The 20,000-nt window shown below is 37.2% G+C and overlaps 3 long non-coding RNA genes across 3 annotated transcripts; 1 reads left to right on the top strand and 2 right to left on the bottom strand.

The window, feature by feature from the left end:
* The first annotated feature begins 5,539 nt into the window (after nucleotides 1–5,539).
* Nucleotides 5,540–6,833, top strand: LOC114525131. The gene is made up of 2 exons (XR_003687147.1): nucleotides 5,540–5,756; nucleotides 6,005–6,833. It is a non-coding gene; the product is annotated as an uncharacterized LOC114525131 (long non-coding RNA).
* Nucleotides 6,834–12,190: 5,357 nt separating this feature from the next.
* Nucleotides 12,191–12,896, bottom strand: LOC114525136. The gene is made up of 3 exons (XR_003687153.1): nucleotides 12,788–12,896; nucleotides 12,343–12,685; nucleotides 12,191–12,246 (listed from the first exon to the last, which is right to left on the bottom strand). It is a non-coding gene; the product is annotated as an uncharacterized LOC114525136 (long non-coding RNA).
* Nucleotides 12,897–18,001: 5,105 nt separating this feature from the next.
* On the bottom strand, nucleotides 18,002–19,282 carry LOC114525133. The gene is made up of 3 exons (XR_003687149.1): nucleotides 19,018–19,282; nucleotides 18,384–18,582; nucleotides 18,002–18,036 (listed from the first exon to the last, which is right to left on the bottom strand). It is a non-coding gene; the product is annotated as an uncharacterized LOC114525133 (long non-coding RNA).
* Nucleotides 19,283–20,000: the final 718 nt, after the last annotated feature.

Consider the following 20,000-nt stretch of genomic DNA (forward strand, 5'->3'; position numbering starts at 1 on the left):
TTTCTGCTGTTTGTAGCTTTTTCCTGTTGGGTGGCGCGATAGATAATCAGCCGGATTGTTAGCTCCTGGCTTGTATCTTACTTGAAAAGCATAAGGTTGTAAGCGTAACACCCAACGTTCTATTCTTGCTGATGTTTTGGAGTTTCTGTTGCCATAGATTACTTCTAGTGGTTTATGGTCTGTGATTAGAACGAATTCGTTTCCGTACAGGTATAGATGAAAATGTTCCACTCCCCAAATAATAGCCAGCGCCTCTCTCTCGGTTTGGGAGTATCTTTGTTCGACTTCTGTTAATGCTCTACTCGCATATGCCACTACTTTCTCGTCGTCTTTTCCTTTGTTTCTCTGCGAAAGGATTGCTGATATGCCGACTGGACTCGCATCAACCGTTACCAGTGTCTCTTTATTTTTGTCAAAATATGCCATGCACGATGCTGAAGCTAAGGTGGAAGTTAACGTGTTGTATGCGTTCTGATGAATGTCGGTCCACACGAAAGGTGTATTTTTCTTCGTTAATTGGCGCAATGGAGCTGTAATGGTTGCAAATTTCGGAATATACTTGGCACTGTAGTTTGCCATGCCGAGGAGACTTCTTACTTCAGAAATGGTTTTGGGTACCGGCGCGTTCTTTAAAGCTTCTACACGTTTGGGGTCAGGTTTGCTGCCGTCTTTGGAAAATACTTGTCCGAAAAATTCCAGTTTGTCATTCAAGAAGCTACACTTAGCTTGATTCAAGCGTAGTCCTTTGTCGGAGATTCGTTTTAGACATTTATTCAAGTTTGTGTTATGTTCTTTCTGTGTTTTGCCGTATACTAAAATGTCATCAGCTATATTCTTTACTCCGACTAATCCTTGCAATTGGGTTTGTAAAGTGTACTGGAAAATCTCAGCAGCTGCATTGGATGCCATAGTTCAGCCTTTTGTATCTGAAAAGACCGATGTGTGTACTGAATGTAGTAATGTAACGACTGTCCTCGTGTAGTTCTAGCTGATGATAGGCCTGTGTAAGGTCTAATTTGGAAAAACACGTTGCTCCATTTAACTCAAAGCTGATGTCCTCAACTGTTGGAATAGGGTGTCGTACCCGTTTTATAGCTTCGTTGGCAGCGCGCATATCGACGCATATACGAACGTCCCCGTTCTTTTTCGGTACTGCTACAATTGGCGATACCCAAGGTGTAGGTTGGTTTTCTGGTACCCGTTCAATAATATCGTCTTTCTCTAGTTGTTCTATCGCGTTCTGGACCTTCTGACGTATGTGATAGGGAATTCGGCGTTGTGGCTGTGCTCGGGGTGTTGTTGTTTTATCAACGTTTAATTTGATTTTCTCTTGCTTGAGTTTACCCAACCCGTGGAAAACTTTTGAATGTTTGTTTAGAATATTTTGGAGTTCACGATCTTTTGTTTCAGTTACTTTGTTAAGATGAAAACTTACCAGGCCAAGTTCCTCTGCCGTTGTTGCTGATATTAGATTTCCGCTGTCTGTCGTTTCTGCGACGTAAAAAGTTGCCACTGCAACTCGACGGCGAGTCTCAATAGCTTCCTCAAACTTGCCAATGAACTTTACTGGCTTGCTAGCAGTATACGCAAACGCTTTTATGTTCGTTTTCTTTAATTCTATTCCTGGTATTTTCTCATATGTACCTCGGTCGATGACATTGATCGTTGCGCCTGTGTCTACGGTAGCTTTGAACGATCGTCCGCATACTTTAACATTGACTTTGGGGGTCTTGTCATTAGAAACTGTGTATAAATATTCGTTGTCAGAACTGTCCGTCTCGCTCTGAACTTCATTTAGTGGATTTAGTGGCGTTTGTATTTCTGTTTCGGTTTCATTTCATGTTGAAAAGCTTTTGTCTGACGTTGCATCTTTCCTCGACACACTCGAGCAAAATGGTTGAGCTTTTGACATTTCCGACATTCTTTACCTTTAGCTGGGCATTGTCCTTCATGAGGATACGTACCACCGCAATTGTGACACGTTTTCGATGTTGTTTTCGATGATACTTTGTTAACACGATCTGTATTTGTGTCTTTTGATTCGATGTCTCGCGCTTGAAATGTACTCATCTCGGCACGGCGACCATCGATGAGTATAGACTTCAGATCGTATGTTGGGTCTCTTAATGCCTTTTTCCGAATCCGTGAAGATGACCCAGCCGTAATAATTTGTTGTTCGATTTCAAAATCTGTGTTGTGGAAAGAGCAAGTCTGTGCTAACGTCCGTAATCGTGTATGGAATTGATCAAGGGTTTCGTTCGGTTCTTGTTTCGCTTGTCTAAAGCGGTAAACTGCGTATCGGCGATTTTCTTGCGGTTGGAAGTATTCGTGAAGCTTTGTTTTCGCGGCTTCGTAATCAGTTGCGTCTCCCGTATCAGGTATTTGTCTAAATATCTCGCGAACCCGTTTGCCAGCTTGATATAATAGCAATGCGCGTTTTCTTTTCTCATCCGTAATCCCACTAGCGAGGATGAACATCTCGAAATCTTGGATCCAAATGTTCCAGCGCGTGCCTAAGCTTTCGCCAACATCAGCGTCTGGATTAAACTCTGGTAATGGTTGTAGTGAAACCGATTGCGTATTTACTGTGATATTTTCTTGTGGCTCGGCTTGTCCTTCAGCCATTCTCGTCGCCAATATAATGATCTCACTCCTTGCTCCGATTTGTATAACTGTATATTTTGTTTCTCTATATTATATATATTACTTTTCATGTGCTCTTACTTTTCTCGCTCTCATACACTTTCTATATTATTTGTCTCTAACTGTCAATCAGTTCTAATCCTATTGTCCAAGCTTAATTATCTATAAATAGCAGTTATGTATATTACACCGCTGTCTTTCATTAACTTCAAAATTCGATCTGGTCCGATAGTAATCCGGTACCTTGTCAACGGGGCTTTAAGTGTTTTTCATACGCAGGTACACCCACGGAAGAATGCTTTAACATTTTTATTTTTTACCAAAATTTGTAGAAAACTGATCCTCTTAATTTATTTATTTATTATGAAAAACGCGTGCGTGGAAAACAGGTGAATTATCAGAAATTTGTTAGACTTGGACTTTACTTTTTAGATTTGGAATTATAGCCCAAGTCCTCGATCTTACCTGAGTTTTTCACTTCTCTCAGTGCTCTCCCCAGTGTTTTTAAAGCCGGTATTATTTGAGCGGTTATTGCCATTATCAATTTTATCAAAAATCTATGATTTAGATATATTGTTCCAGTTTTGTAACTTCAGTTCGCAGAGGTATATAGCTCAGTGGCTACAGCCAAAACCTCACCACAAACCAATGCCACAAACTAAAGATCATACATATAACATATTATTATATACCACTTGTCAAAGTTTGGTGTTCGTAGCGTTTCATTGGTCGAGAGCGAATCACGTGAGAGTGACGAAATTTTGATGTCGCCCGCGCGACCCCCAGCAGGGGGAAACAATGCATTATTTCATGGGAAATAACAACTTTAATCACGTGCTGCACTCGTGGACATCTGACCTTTAGTTGACATTGGGCTAAGTTGACCTTCGTCCTTCGCAGCGTTTGTTTTTGACAACTGTTAAAAACTAGAATGGAAAGATTTGCCAGCAATACTAGCGACGAAATAGACAGCTTGCTGGCTAATAAAGACTCTGAGTCAACGAAGAAAGTGACCAAACAAGCAACGAATATCCTCAGAGAATATTGTGTAGAAAAAAAGATCCCACCAACGTTTGAACAATTAAACAAAAAAGAGCTCGACAAACTTTAGTTTTTCTTTGACAAGTGGTATATAATTGCTGCGGAGCGAGCGAGCCTGAAGCGAGCGAGCGTAGCAGCAGTCTAATTTGTGCAGAGAGGGGGTTCAGAACTAAATTTTATTTAGCGCAAAGAATTGTGGTCGTGCGCGTTTTTTATGCGTAGAACACAAATTTTAAACTCGCTCATATACAGGATCTTCAAATTTTTGTTAAATTTCAAAGCTTCTGTTCTATTTTGACTATTCAAGGTAAGATATTTTCATCTTTCGTTCATATGTTACGTTTACAGTTGTTTACAATTTTAACTGGTATATTTATGAAACGCTAAAAGCATACAATCGATCTCAGCTAGATTCATGCTGTATATATACGAACTATATAAATCATTCTAGAATATTAAGATGTACTATCCAATTTGCTAATTCGCTTTACTTTAGCAGTTGAGCTGTCAGTGCTGTGAAGCAAATCAAGTCTTACATACAGATGCTTTAAAGTCTTTTTTATCCATTGACATTTGTATTCTTTTGCTGATTTCCATATTTTGCATCAAATGATGTTTTAAGTATGCGGCTTGACGCTTGCGAGTCGTGTTTAATAACATGACACAGTCGCAGATAAAATATGCAATTGAATTGATCGTCTAAATTGCCTGACTGAATCGCTCAGATTAAAATTAAGTTACTGTAAGCATAGGCATATGTTTTTATTCCTATTTTACAATGAGCTAAATGTTTTTGTTATTTAGTGCTTTTACCGGATCTTCACGTGGTTTCTGATTACACGTCTTCTCGAGCGCGTTCAAAGTTCAAAGTATTAAGTGATGTTTTGTTACTCTTCACACGAAGTCAAACATTTACATGGACACAACAAAGACAAATAGCATATTTAAAAAACAAATATCCATGTTACCAAAAAATGTTCTATTTTGTTTTAAACATGTGCTACTGGGCCTGTATTTTCGCTTTGTTGCGGGGAAAATGTAGCCACGCGCGCAAAATTCTACCTAATATTACTATTAGTGTTAATACTCCTGTTGTGATTCGTATGTTAAAATATTTTTAAAACTAGCTGCTTCTAAAGACTTTGATTAAACGAGCTGCAACTCGCAAGACAGCATTGATATAGCATATATTGCTAATAGGTGTTAATTCATGTACAGCCCCAGCGAGTTAACGCTCAATAGAGGTTCACTTTGCGTTTTTTAAACCTGCTATTGCTATTAGTTAAAACGGATTTAGTTTACTAACATTTCATATAACAATTCACTTGGACCCTAAAATGCTCGCAGCAATCTCTACCTTGCAGGTAACCTAGTAAAAAACTTATTTACTGCGACCTTAGAAAACATTATGTTTAGTGGACCCTCGACCGTCGATATTCCCCGACCCTCGGCTTCGCCTCGTGAAATATCGACAGGTCTCGGGTCCACAAAACATAATAGGCAGATTTAGCTCGAGGACGCGAACGTCAAAGAGGACGTAAAAATGGCGAATGAATGGCGTGGCATGTCCAAATATAGGCGTAACACGCCATTTATTCGCCATTCTCACGTCCTCTTTGACACAGAGGAGAGATGGACAGAGAGTCGACTCGCGGCTCCACGCGTCCCCACCACTGAGCTATATAATAATTCCTGGAGGACCGGCTCGTCATTTTTCGGTAACTTCGCCGCCATCTTTTTGTCGAAAAAAACATGGCGGACTTCGCCCTTCTGCGCATGCGTAGAAGCTTTGCTGACGCCATATGGTCCCCTTTGCCCATGGTAATTACCACTGACCAGGCTCAAATATGAGCCCGCTACAAGAGAATGCTCCCCCCTGTTTTTTTTTTAAATTTTATCTGTGAAAAGTGTGCAAAGAATATATGCAATACGAATCTTTTGTACGCCTCCGCCACAAATACGGTGTTTTGAATTTACGAAGGAAAAAGATCTTTTTGAATCTGTCTGATATTTACACTTCTACAAGCCCGAGGAAAGCGAGAAGGAAAGTCAGAAGCCTTGAAGTGAAACAGGTATTAAGACACAACTTTTGTATAGACATCGATTATCGATTGACCATTCCTTTGTTTTTTAAGAATCTCAAGAGCCCGAAATAACGTCAAATATTATCATGAGATTGCTTTTTATCGACAAACAAGCAAGGAATACATTTATTTGCACTCACATATTTGGCATTATTTGCACGCGGTTAAAAACAAATTACAAATGAAAGTATTGATAAACATGGTATTGTGTAAACTATTTGTTCTTATTTCTACAGGCAAAAAAGCCCTGAAAACCAGATGACTAATTTGAATCCTTAGCTAACTGGTATTAACAGCTATAACAGGCCTATCATTTCGAAGCCAATAAACCAATGCATCATCGACTCTGTTGGCCTTATACAGGACTGTGACAAACTAATGAGGTGCATTTAATTTCATAAAATCAAATTGACTAAAATGATCAAAATTTTCAATCAATTTAACGTTTAAGATTCTGAAAGTTTTAATATTCCTCTGATAACTCATACACATGTCAAAGTTTAGTTATCCTTTCTCACAATGATGAATATGCTTTTTATTCTTCAAATGGTGTGTTGATGCTTTTCATGTGGTTATAATTTATTAAACCTATTTGAGAAAATTGAAAGTACCCCAAAAATGTCATTGTGAGAAAGGCTAATATAGAGATTTCATAGAATATATATTCATGATTTATTCAAGTTTCTAGTATAAGGTGGTTGGTTATTTAAAATAGTATTAATACAATTGTCAATAATTGATAAAGTCTCTGCTATAAGTAAACACAAAAGTTATAGTTGATTAATAACTAATTGGTAACATCATCATCATCATTGTCGTTGGACTTGGTAATTTCGGGTCTTTACACTGCAAAACAATGTTAAATAAACCATTCAAATATGTGCAGTACTGCCAACTGGTACTCTGTTCTGCTTATTTGTATTAATTAAACAAAAATGTCCATTAAAGGGATTTTTGCAAGTTTGTCAAATATTATAATTTTATCCTGCTAGTATTTTTTACCTTGTGTTAATAGTATACCTTGAAAGTAATAAAGAGGAATATAATTATATGCTTTAATTAACACATTAGATCTCAATTTTCAATTACCCATGACAGAAAGTGTAAATTAAGCCATGTAGTATAAACAGTAAATCATATATACATCTTTGCAATAATAATAATAAATTAATAATATACTATAATCACAATTTATACAATGTATATATTGCCCAAAGTTGTAGCCAGAATTTTGGGGAAGAGAGAGGCTAGCGAAAACCTAGGCGGGCAGCAGTGTGACTCGAGACAAGATTTGTGTTAAACATTCTAGGAATGATTTTGTGACATTAATATGGACAACTTCAATAGGCCAGATCAGGTGTTTTGCATTATTGATGGCATAACAATGATTCACTTCATTTTCCTAGGAGGGCCCCAAATTTTACCAGGCATCTCCAGCCCCCTTCCCAGCTACACCTCTGGTATTGCCTCGAAAAATATAAAGTATATAAAACAATTTGCTGTTACAAAAATATATATAAACAGAAAGGAATTTTTGTCCAATATAAACTAATATCAGTATCACAGTATAGCTATATTTTACAAATTTACACTGTCAATGTTTAACTGCCAAAGCATATACACCATTCTCTCTGTGACACCCTGAACTCCATTCTCTCTGTGACACTCAATTCCTCCACACAAGTGATGGTAAATTAAATTTTGATTATGTACAACCAGTGTCTTTCATTGGCATCAATCATGATACTTCAACAGCAAGAATATATATTGTTGACTAGCTGATTTTCTTGATTTTCCTTTCTCCATGATTTTGTTGATGTGTTTAACAAGATTTTCACATTATGTTGGTATCACTGGTTCATGTATAAACAGTATAATGAAATGGCATTGATCACAATACTTTGAGAACAACAATAATAGTTGACTGGACTGTTTCTCTTGATTGTGTTTTCTCCATGATTTTGTTCCATAGAATGTGATATCACTGGCTGATGTATCATCAAATGGTGATGTGACAATAAATTTTTTGACCAGTCAATTGAGATATGTATTTCAGCGCAACTCGATTGTCGTGATTGATGAGATTTTTTTGTTCTTGTCCAGCATAAAGTCAGTGTGTGATCATACCACAACATCTTCTTCAACAATTTTTGGTTACAATATTGAACAAAGAGTACCAAGACAAGTGAGGATTGAGGAATATCTTCCATCTGCAATGCAATACCTTAATTTTTTTTGGACAACTCAGGAAGATGTCAAGAAAGATGGAATATCTACATGGCTAGCCAAACATTAACATATATTGCCCTTGTGTCTGTGTGGTCATATTCCTGTTTAACAAAAGTTTAATTTAGTTCATCTGATATCTATAAATATAATTTGTTTATTCTAATAATAATAATAGTAATATTAAATAATTTCTTTTATGGTTGTAGTTAAATCTTTTCAGTTGCTCTTAGTCTAACAAAAAATAACAAAAAAACACAAAATTAAGGACAGAACTGCATGAATGCAAACACATTGAAAAGATAAAAAACAAAAACAACAATATTTACCTCTAGTGACATATCATTACATTTTATAATTTGTTCATCTGCCAAATATTAATTGACTGTTGTCAAACACCATACACACATTACTCTGTCAACCCCTAGACACATCTAAAATGTGCAGGTTCCGTTGACCATGCATTCTCAACAATGCACACTCTTCCTCGAAACACAAATTATTGTGCCAGGATACGCCCAACCTTCGAAAAATACAATGTCTATGACTGAAATATTGAGAAATGAGGTCTTTGGTCATTTTCATTTTCGTAAAGATGTAGAAAATTAATTGATATAAATAAAAAGGGATGAAATATCAATTTCCATTAGTTCATAGTCAGTTACATTGACATTGCATTCCAAGGCATACAGGCAAACCTCGAAAGCACCACAAGAGTGCCCAGGACATGTGTCAACTCTACTGGTGTTTGAACAACACAAGCTTTGAAAACTGCTTTCGTATTACCTTCTCATGCATACTTGCATTCCTCAACTTACATAAATGGTGCATTCGAATCGTGACATAACTCTGAGAACAGCATTTTATCAGAGTGAACAGGTGGTTGTCCACTGCACTTGAGTCAAACATGTGTTGGTTTAACGTGCTAAAGACCCCGCTCTGCACACATGTTTCCAGCACCGTCTTCGCAATTGCTCCTGATAGTCCAGCGCTACGAGGTAAACCACCTTGGTTAGCATTCAGCATTCTCATAACGCACTTCTCCGTTTCTTCACAAATCTTAATTAGTCCGTGTGACGGTAGTTGCAAACCACCATTCGTTTTCCATGTTACGAACAAGTCCGGTATGTTCTCTTTCGTCGTCGTCAGAACCGTTGTACATTGTGTGCAATGGATCTTTTTCGTCACCATCTTTGCGACGTACCCAGCAATATACGATATTGCAGCCTCTTTGTATTCAGACAGTTCAATTGCGTTAGACACATCACAGTAGTCATGATCGACGGCAGCTGGCTCTCTTAACTCCAGGTCGTATCGCCTTGCAATCGCTACGTCTGAGATCCCAGTCGGCGTTTCTTCAATTTCACACTGATCTTTGACGCAGTCTAATATCTGAGTGTCATCTTGAGCAACGCAATTTCCATGACCTCCTTTAATATTGTGCCTCATCAGCAGTTGCTTGTATATGGAGGGGCATTTGGGACAAAAATGACATTCGCTTGTACATTGCATGCCGTTCGTTCATGCCACATGCTATTCGTTCGTATCAGCTTTTATTCTCGACGTTGTTCGCGTGTAAGTTACACGCCATTTGTTCGTACACTTTGTGCCTTCGGTTTGAGCCGGCGGACTCATGTCATCGGGTCAGCGGCCGTTCCTTCTACTAGCTCGAGCCGGCGGACATAGTTTAATCGGGTCAGCGGTTGCTACATGAGACTTCGTGTAAGGACGTTCTATAAATTCTGGAATAGTTTGACTTTCGGCGTTTCACTCTGAATTTTGCTACGAGTTTACGGTAACCGTTTTATTTAAAAATTAAAATGTCTTTTACTAGTGAAAGCCAGCAAAACTCACCATTTCATTTGATTCGAGTTAATGTTAGAGAAATTCTAATCGATGTGATTCGTAATCTAGAAGGCACAAATGGTAATATTAACATTGACTATGTTCGCTACAAAGTCGATTGGCTTTGTGCAATACTGACGAGATTCGGCAATAATTTGGAAAACATAGAACATTTACTTTTACCACGTATCAGGGAAGCACAAACTATTCTTGCAACCATTGACGACGATTTGTACACAGGCAAAACCATGTACCAACTTTATTGCAAACAAATTCCAGAGGAAGGCCTAGTTTTCACATTCCTTGTGAACAAATGGAACTATTTCTCGATTATGGATTCAAGGCAAGTGAAATGGCAAAGATTTTGGGTGTTAGTGAAAAAACAGTTTACCGGAGACTGGAGGAATATGGGCTATCCATGAGGAACAGCTATTCCAGTATTACTGAGAACGAGTTGGATGACATAATTAAAGGGATATTGGTGGAATTCCCTAACACTGGATATAAAACAATGCGTGGACATTTGCTTTCGCGGGGATTGAAGTTGCAGGAGAGTAGAGTAAGGGAAGCAATGAGACGTTCAGATCCTGAAGGTGTTCTTGTTCGAGCATTACAGCTAAGGGTAACTCACAGAAGGGTTTACAATGTTAGAGGACCTCTTTCTCTCTGGCACATGGATGGTCATCATAAACTTAAAAGGTGAGAAGGCATGCACAAAAGTAAATACATTCATACCTGAATTCAATTTCAATCAAATAAATCAATCATTATAATTTGGTAATGAGCTAGCTATGTACTTCCTCTTTTACAGGTGGAAATTTGTCATCCATGGTTGCATTGATGGGTTTTCTCGAAAGATAATGTATTTGTCCTGTAGTGGTAATAATCAAGCAGCCACAGTGTTAGGTTTGTTTTCAAAAGCTGTTGAACTTCATGGACTACCTTCAAGAGTGAGGGGAGACTATGGTGGAGAGAATGTCCAGGTGGCTTGGTATATGTTTAACCATCCACAGCGAGGACCAGGCAGGGGAAGTTACATCACAGGATCAAGTGTTCACAACCAAAGAATAGAGAGGCTGTGGCGTGACTTATTTGTTGGTTGTCTGTACATCTATTACTCTATTTTTTATTACTTGGAAGAAGCAGGATATTTGGAACTAAACAATGCAATTCACATGTTTTGCTTGCACTTTGTTTTTCAACCAAGAAACAGACAACTCCAGCATTTTTGTAATGGATGGGATAATCATCCATTGAGAACTGAACAAAATAAAACGCCAAACAGACTTTGGATCAATGGACTATTTGATATGTCATCAAATATTACTGGAGAGCTTTCTGATTACCAATCTCAGGTACTTACTACTTCAAAATGCTTTTTATTCGTGTGTTCTCTTCGATTATTTTCATTAGGGCTAGGGTTAAACAACTGCTCTGGATTATGGAAAGAATTAAATGAAAAACATGGAATGTGGTATACATACAAAAATCACCGTAAAAAGCATAGTGCTGTTATTATGCAGTGTACGAAGTCAACAATATACTAAGTGTTGCAATATACAGAAAAGCATGTATAGTTCCTATTTATGTTTTTAAAATTGCACCCAATTTAGCAATTTAGAACTGCATTCAAAATAATCATTTTATATGTCAAAATGTAACAATTAGGATGACTGTTGTGTGCCATTTGATCACGGCTTTAAACTACTAGCTCATAATATTAAGTGCAAACTATGATTTCAAGTTTGCCTAGAACCTAAAAAATTAAAGTCTATGTTTGTTCATCACAGGAATGGAATGAGTATGGTATTGACCCTGATGCACCTTGCCCTGTACCTGAGTCAGAAAATATTGAAACACAAGATGTGATGTCTCCATTACAAGATGAAGATTTCGAAGCAATGAAACAACAGATTGACCCACTAAATGATACTGATGTGTATGGCATTGAAACATACATACAGGCATGCATTTTTGCATCTTCTAGGTCAGGTTGCCATGAGCCTGAATAGTTTTTATTAGCAGGTGATTTTAAGGAAAGTACAAACATTAAGGACAATCACTTGCAAAACCTGGCGTTCTAATTAGGAAATGTACACATCTCTTCTGGAAAATGTTTTTGCCTTTAAACAGAACCCAACTGCAACAAATGTTATGATACTAAATCCAACTTGTGTATATTGCCAAATCCCATTGCTTGCATGTCCAAGGCAATGTTCATCTGTCTGGAAAACTCTTCAAAATTGGCAACTTTTTTTGGTAGTTCTAAATCCATAGGACATGTATTGGAATTTGGCAAAACACTTTCAATAGTTGTGAGAGTTATCTTGTCAGGTTCATGAAACCCTTGGTGGTATACTACTTGCACCAGTAGAAAATGCCAACAACTTTTGCAAACCCTTTGCATCTAATAATGTAAAAATTAAGCTTTAGTATATATATGTACAGTAATATGTTCTTAGCTAAATCAAAACCAATAGTTACGGTACAGAAAATAACGTACCCAAATTATCAATATACTTGTAAAAATAGCCTTTGATTGGGTCATCTAAGTGTGTATGCATCAATAGACTTTTAAACATTTCTGGGGTAAGATCCACATCACCAACATGAACAAACAAGGGCTTGAAAACATCAGGATGCTTCTGTGCTTCATTTAGTATTGGGCCAAGACCTTGACCAAATTGATCAAGCTCAGCTTTACGCATTAAGATCACTGTGTTCAGCATTATGCTTGTGATAGCTTCAAGTTTATTCTCTTTGGTGATTTTTTTAGTAAAACCAGTTTCCACAAGTGCATCAAGGATTTGATCAGGAATATTTTCAAAGTTATCTAAGGAATCAATCTGTAACAGAAAATGAAATACTTTAATTTTTATAAAACATTTGCATATAAATGTGTATTGATTGACAATTGAACTTAGTGATTAATGTTGATGAATCCCTACCTGTGTTACAATATCTCTAATATCTATGTCTGCTATATCCTCCTTCACAATGTCAATATCCTGACTTAAGCCTGAAATTAGGTATGAATAGATTGCAGGGGATAAAAATGGAAAGCCTGGACCTCCATTAAAATGGATGTTGCAATAATTCTTCCAGCTACTTTATAAAGACTGGCCCTTAATGCATCTGTATTATGCATTGGTAGTAATCGGGCTTCACTTCCTTCAAACAGTCGTACAAAATTGCTAGGAGAAACCAAGCAATTCAATAAGAGAGTAAAGTATTCTCTCCTAGGACCCCCTCCATCGATTGCAGGCTCGTTTTCAAATACTATTTTCACTGGGGAGTCAAAATCGAAACTTGACTTTTTGAAAAATGACACACTGTCTTTAAACAGGCTACCACGATCAACAGATAATCTTTGAGGAGTTATTTTTGTGGGTGCTAGTTTTTGAAGATGTTCAGCAAGATTTAGTGGTTCATCTGCATCAATATTCTCCATCATTGTTTCAAAATCAGGAAAATAATCTAGCAAATATTTTAAAATTATTTTAATAGACCCATTTGACAATTTTGTTTCAAAGAATTTGAAACACCACTAGTACAAACCTTCCAATTGCCCATCCCATCCTCCAATCAGCTCATCAACCACCTCAGACACATTTCCTTGTTTATTTGCATACGAATTTTGCAATGTTTCGATACTTGTGTTCGGAAACATGTCTTTCAGGTGGGAAATGCAATCTATTAGAAAACATTTATGCAGTTTAAAATTCAATTTATTACATTTACTTTATTCATATATAAATCTTTGTCTAGATTTGTACCATTAATATAAAAAACAGTTTAGCATTTCAGCTATAACAATACCAACCACTTTTATCCTTAACTTCTTTTTTGTCTGAGACACTAGTACATATCGGGCTCTCATACGCATCTTGTATTTCCTGAGGTACCTTTCAAACAGAACATTTACACAGTATAATTAATGATTACACACACACATATATATATATATATATATATATAATATATATATATATTATATATATATATATATATATATATATGCATTTGAACCTAGCTTACACACCATAAACAAATACATTTAGTATAATATTATTTTAATTTGTACACACCAACATATAGCCCTGTATTCTGGGAATCAGAAAGGGATAGTAGTTCATTGGTGGCATGCATGAAGGCTTTTTAAATTAATAGCAAAATTAGCTTATTACTGTACATACACATTTTCTGTTGGAAAAACTATATGTGAATATTCTGTATAATTTGTATCATGAATATAGAATGTGTAAGCAACTGAACCTTGTCTGCATTGATAGTTTCCACTTCAGGTGGAACCCTAACCTCGTCATCCGATACTTCAATTGATCTGTAGTTAATAATAATAAGAAATATTAGCTTTTTCAGTAATATCTTATATTTTATATTTCAATCAACATATATTTTATTTATTATATAAATTATGTTGTGTATGTACATGTGTATACTTACAAATCCATATTTTTATGCCCATCAGGGTTGCAGACAAGCTGGTGATTTTTAAATTCACCATATGTGAAGCTAGTGCTGCATTTGATACAATTGATAACTGGACCAACATCCTAAAAAAATATTTAAACATTACCAATTAATTTTACTAATTACATGCAAGAGGCAAATGTTATATCAGTGACTATAAAAGCTTGACAATCTGAATCACAGTTTCCATACAATGATTATACTTACAGTAGGTGAGAAGTGCACATTAATTGTCAAATTTTGTGGTGTGTAAGAAACACAAGAATCAATAAGGGTTGGGAAGCCTATATATTTACTAATTTGAAAATACTATCCTTGTCACAGTTAAGCATGTTGAGTAATTAAATCCAGAGTAACTTTAATAAATAGAAATAATTACCTTAGTATGCAATAATAAAATCGTGTAAGTTGAAAATAATTAGTAAAACTAATATGTCCAAAAGCACTAATAAAACTAAAATCTGAACTCACATCATATTTCACTTCAGTTTCATCCAAATCAATTTGTAGTGGACGGAAATAGGCTACGGCCTGGCCCAACCTTTCTTTGAGATATGATACAGAATATCCTTCTCTGCTTGGTGGGATAAGACTGAGTACCCTTTGTCCTCCACCACCTCCAACAGCTCTCAAAACTTCAAACCCTCCCGATCCTTTCATCTTTGGAAACTTTTCTTCCATGAATTTTTGTAGTTCTTCATGAGATGCATTCTTGTTAGGAAAAACGACTTTCATTTTGCCAAGCCCAGCTGCCATAAGGGAGTCAAGTCGGTGTCTGTCTGGTGTTAAACTCTCATTACACCTGCCTAGAATACATATGTCATGGGTCCAAGTCTCTGCTGGCTGGAATCGCAGTGGAACATAACCTTTTATTGATCCTTTTGTTTTTTTCACTGGTGGCTGTAAGTTGCCAGAAGGTAATGGGCGTGTGACGTTTCTAGACACATTCCTGGAAATGCCCTTCTAAAATTGAAATGAATATATATAATCACTACAAGATTTCAATCACTATTTTTGGGTGAAAGAATTTTTTTAATTAAAATTCAAAATTTCACACGAATCTGTTGCTATGACAATATAAAGTATAAACCATTATGACAAATCAGTTGACAACACCAAGTCGTCAACCTTCTAAATACTATGGTCTATGGTAGTGTAGCATTCAAGATCGTATGCACATTCGTACTCTTTTTCATACCTGAAATCGTCTGAGGCACTTCGACCTTGCCCTGAAACAGAGGAGGCACTTCGTCTTTGGACTCCTTGCTGCAAAGATTGCCCCGATGGCGATGCCGAAAAAGTAGAAGCGCTTGGTCCTTGTTCCGAGAACGAGGAACTCGTTTCTGAGACATTTCCAGTTTCCAATTGGCACAATGCAGTTCTTAATAAATTGCTGGTTCTTGTTAATAGATCACGATTATTAGAAGATGAATTATTCATTTTTTCTGTACTTTCGTTTTTGTTCAACCTTTTGCTCTGTAGACTCTAATGTAAAACAGCAGTGTGACAGCGGTCCTTACACGAAGTCTCATGTAGCAACCGCTGACCCGATTAAACTATGTCCGCCGGCTCGAGCTAGTAGAAGGAACGGCCGCTGACCCGATGACATGAGTCCGCCGGCTCAAACCGAAGGCAGAAAGTGTACGAACAAATGGCGTGTAACTTACACGCGAACAACGTCGAGAATAAAAGCTGATACGAACGAATAGCATGTGGCATGAACGAACGGCATGCAATGTACAAGCGAATGTCATTTTTGTCCTAAATGCCCCTCCATACTTGTACGCGGCTACAAACTGCCGTGTGGTTGGATTGTTATTCCATCCTCCGCATGCTCGCACAGCACCGAAGAACAACTCCAAGTGATCTTGGCTCATCTTGTACGTCAGAAGGTACTTCAGGACTGGTTTCTTCGTCATAACCAGATCGTCGACCAATCCCAAAACTGCTTTGATGCAAATAAGAAAACCAAGAAATCCAGTTTTCCTTTTCGACTTGAGAATCGATCTTCCATCAGGACCCTTTAGATTTCGGATGTACTCACTCGCCTGGTCCAGAAACTTCTTTGTGTACTGATAATTCGATCTCCTGATTGGCGCTTTGTAATTCTTCGCCAGCCGGTTTCTGGAATTCAGAACATCAAATAAGCGATCAAAAACACGAATAAACTTCACAGTCGGACCACATCCCTGAAATTGTGGCAATTTCAGCTTACCTTCGCAGTATTCTAAAGCATCAGCGACACTCGAACTGAGCGCCTGTGCTGCTAGGTTTACCTTCATCTTCTGTGGTTTCCATTTGATATGCCCTGCCCGAAGCTTATTAGCTAGATGTAAACCCTCTGATTCTTGCAACTGATGCAATTTCTCGATGAATTGCCACTGAATTGTGTTCCCTTCTTCATCCTTCAGAACTTGCCAGTCCGACATTGTGTTTCGCACCAACTTTATCATGTGGCAGGCATCCAGAAGCACATAGATCTTGGCCTCTGGGTCACACGGATGCGGAAAATACGCCTGCAGGCTATCAGGTGTAAGAATTGCGCCGAGCTCCTTTAACATCGCCTGGTGGGTCGATGGACCGTCGCATGTGAAAGAAATCACCTTCACCCCGACTTCGTGCAATTTTCGAATGCATTCTTTAGTTAAGTTGGCCTTCTCTTCACCAGTGAGTCCATTTACTAGAAAATATCCACAGGGTATTTTCCAACTTGAGTTTGCACATACAGCCATGTACACAAGAGCATCGGTTGCCTCAGGTAGAGAGTCGTCTTCAATGCCCGTTCCAAGGTCGACATACCCACGCATTCTTTGCCCATCCCACTCGACATGTTTTCGTATGGACATCTCATCCAAGGTGAGAGCGCAAACAACTTCTTCACCTTTTCTTTTTGCAGCGAGGACCTTAGCTTTCAAAGCTGTCAAGGCATCTTTCGTGAAACCGGGTTCACCATCCATCGAAGTATACCACGATCGGATCACAGATACGTGTGGCAGCCCGAGCTGAAAACTCTTCCGAACATAATTATACGCCTTCGTGGAGTAAAACTTTAAGGTCAGAGCAAATGACCTTAGCTCGGGCGGATACGCCCCAGGATTTTTGTTTTTCTTTTGCGACACTAACCTCTTCATCAGTTCCTTTGGAACTCCGGAAAAGGTTGTTTCCAAAATCGCAGCGCAATCACTATTTATAAGATTACTCTGCCTTAGTTCACTTACCACTGACTCCAAAGTGCTAACCTTTCTCTTTAGCCTTTTTGTCTTTTGCTTTGATGCATTAAACTTTTTCTGCAATTTAGTCATTTTGTTTACAAGATTGTCTACACGTTTCTTCATTCTACGAGGGGATTTACTGATATGGTAGGTGTGATCATGATTCACCTGACTCATGTGTATTCTTTTTGGAGTACTTACCCCATTAATAAGCATCTCATCAAAGTCTTCATCTGAAGGCTTTCTTTTTCTTCCATGTGCAATTACATCATCAGTATTAACCTCTTTTGTTATACCCTGTACACTTACATTACAAGAGCTTACCTTATCAGTGACACCCTGAACAACTACTTTACCAACACTCTCAGTTGTATCGCTTCTCTGCTGTCTACTATATGTTCAGCTACCTCTTCCATACTCACACAATCTCTGTCTGACATCCAACTTGCAATATCTTTCGATGCAACCTCCACACATTTCACACTTTGTGTTTCCTTGACAGAAATGTTAAATTTATAATATTGATAACACAATGAAAATCATCTATGCCACAAGACATACAAGACAAAATGGTACTCATGCACTATCAAGTTATACATTCCATAGTGACAACACTATATGCATTGCAGGTGACCAGAAAAAACTTATGTATGTTTGCAACTAAAAAGTGTGACAATTGTCATTGAGCTAAAATGTGTGACAATTTATTTTTAATGTTAATGAACTTTGCCTCACATAATGATCTTCACTATACAGTTGTTATTAACATGCAGCTCTTGGAGTGGAGTCTAATTAGAAAATTATAATCTTACTTGTTCACTAATTTAAAAGAGGTACAAACCTGAGACTTCTGAAATATTGTTGGGATAGCATATGGCAACAGCATTGTCCTTTGCCCAACTTTTTGCATCATGTCCACACTAAAATGTTCGGAACAGACACGACTTCCCTTATTTGGAGTAAACTCAATAGCAGCATTCTTGTTTATATTCTCCATCCATAAGGCATGTAACTCAGGACTCCTCTCAGCATCAGGAAAACTATATTTCAATGTTAAAGTAGTATGTTAATAAATACCTAGCACCATGCAATTAAAGGTTTTTTAATTCAAATTTTATAGTATGCATGTTAAATATATATTATTTATGTAGTATATCAAGTATGCATTTTGTACATGTTTTTGTAAATTTGATTTTAGAGCTATTGAATAAAAAATGATATCACACTGCATAAAAGCTTATTTATAATTGAGATAAATTAAACTTGCCGTCACGAAATACATTGAAAACGAAAAACAGTCAAAACACAATGATGTAATGCAAATTATCTCAAAAGTTAAAGAAATTCAACCCATAATTTATTACAGCTATTTCTGAGTGTACAAAAAATGACGCCATTGCCTTTTACGTGTGAAAAAATATCGTGTTTTTTTGCAATAAAAACTACAAAATAAAGAAATTGCATAAATATCTTACCGGTGGGAGGTAATATTCTCCTTTGAGAAGGAATTATGACAACCAAAAACGCAGCAAAACTTAGGCATTTTTTAAATTTAGTGAAAGGCGGGAAAGATGAATAAAAAAATATTCAAAAACTGATAACAGTCAAAAATCGGGAGGGTGATGGACACGTTTTTTACTTTGTATCGCGGTATGTCAGTGGTAATTACCATGGGCAAAGGGGACCATGTGGCGTCAGCAAAGCTCAAAATCCGCCATCTTTTCTGGTACGCTTTTTGGCAGCGAGCCGGTCCTCCAGGAATTATTATATAGCTCAGTGGTCCCCACTTTTTTACTCGCGCGCGCTAGTAAGCGTTTACACCCGATTCCCTTCTGGTAAGCTCCGAGCACATTTTTAATAAGAAAAAATGGAATTTTTGCCAGTAAAAATGCAATTTAAAAAAATTTAACCGCTTTGGCTGAAATGTTCCAAACGTTTTTTGTAGTGTAAGGTAAGAGCTAAAATATATTTTCTTTAGAAAGCCCAGGGATGATATGCTTGATGAAAATTTGATCAAAAAAGTTTGAAAAATGACTGAAAAAGTATGTAATCGAACGGCAACTCTGCTTGAGAAGTAAACTGAGATACATAATTATGAATGTTTTCAGTGAATGTTTGTATCATCAAATGGTGCTAATTATTAAGAAACTGATATCCTCTGCGAGTTAAAGTTATATCACGCCTAAAACTCTGTTTTGTTTTGAAATGTTTTGCTATGTATTTTGTCGATATTTTAAAATTAAAACGCGAATTTAGAAGTATTCTTTGAAATTCGTCCTATATTGTTATCTCACAAATATGCAAACACTCTGCCTGCTAGTTGACAAACAGTAAAAAGCAGCTCTGAGTACGTTTTACTTTGGCAAACACAATTTGACAATTCGGGTAAAAATATGGCAGCCGACAAGGGTAATCAGAACTCACTTACAAAACAAGGATTTTAATATTGCTTTTAAAA

Source organism: Dendronephthya gigantea, unplaced genomic scaffold, assembly GCF_004324835.1.
Source record: "Dendronephthya gigantea isolate DGI-Jeju-01 unplaced genomic scaffold, DenGig_1.0 000033F, whole genome shotgun sequence".
Taxonomy (NCBI): domain Eukaryota; kingdom Metazoa; phylum Cnidaria; class Anthozoa; order Malacalcyonacea; family Nephtheidae; genus Dendronephthya; species Dendronephthya gigantea.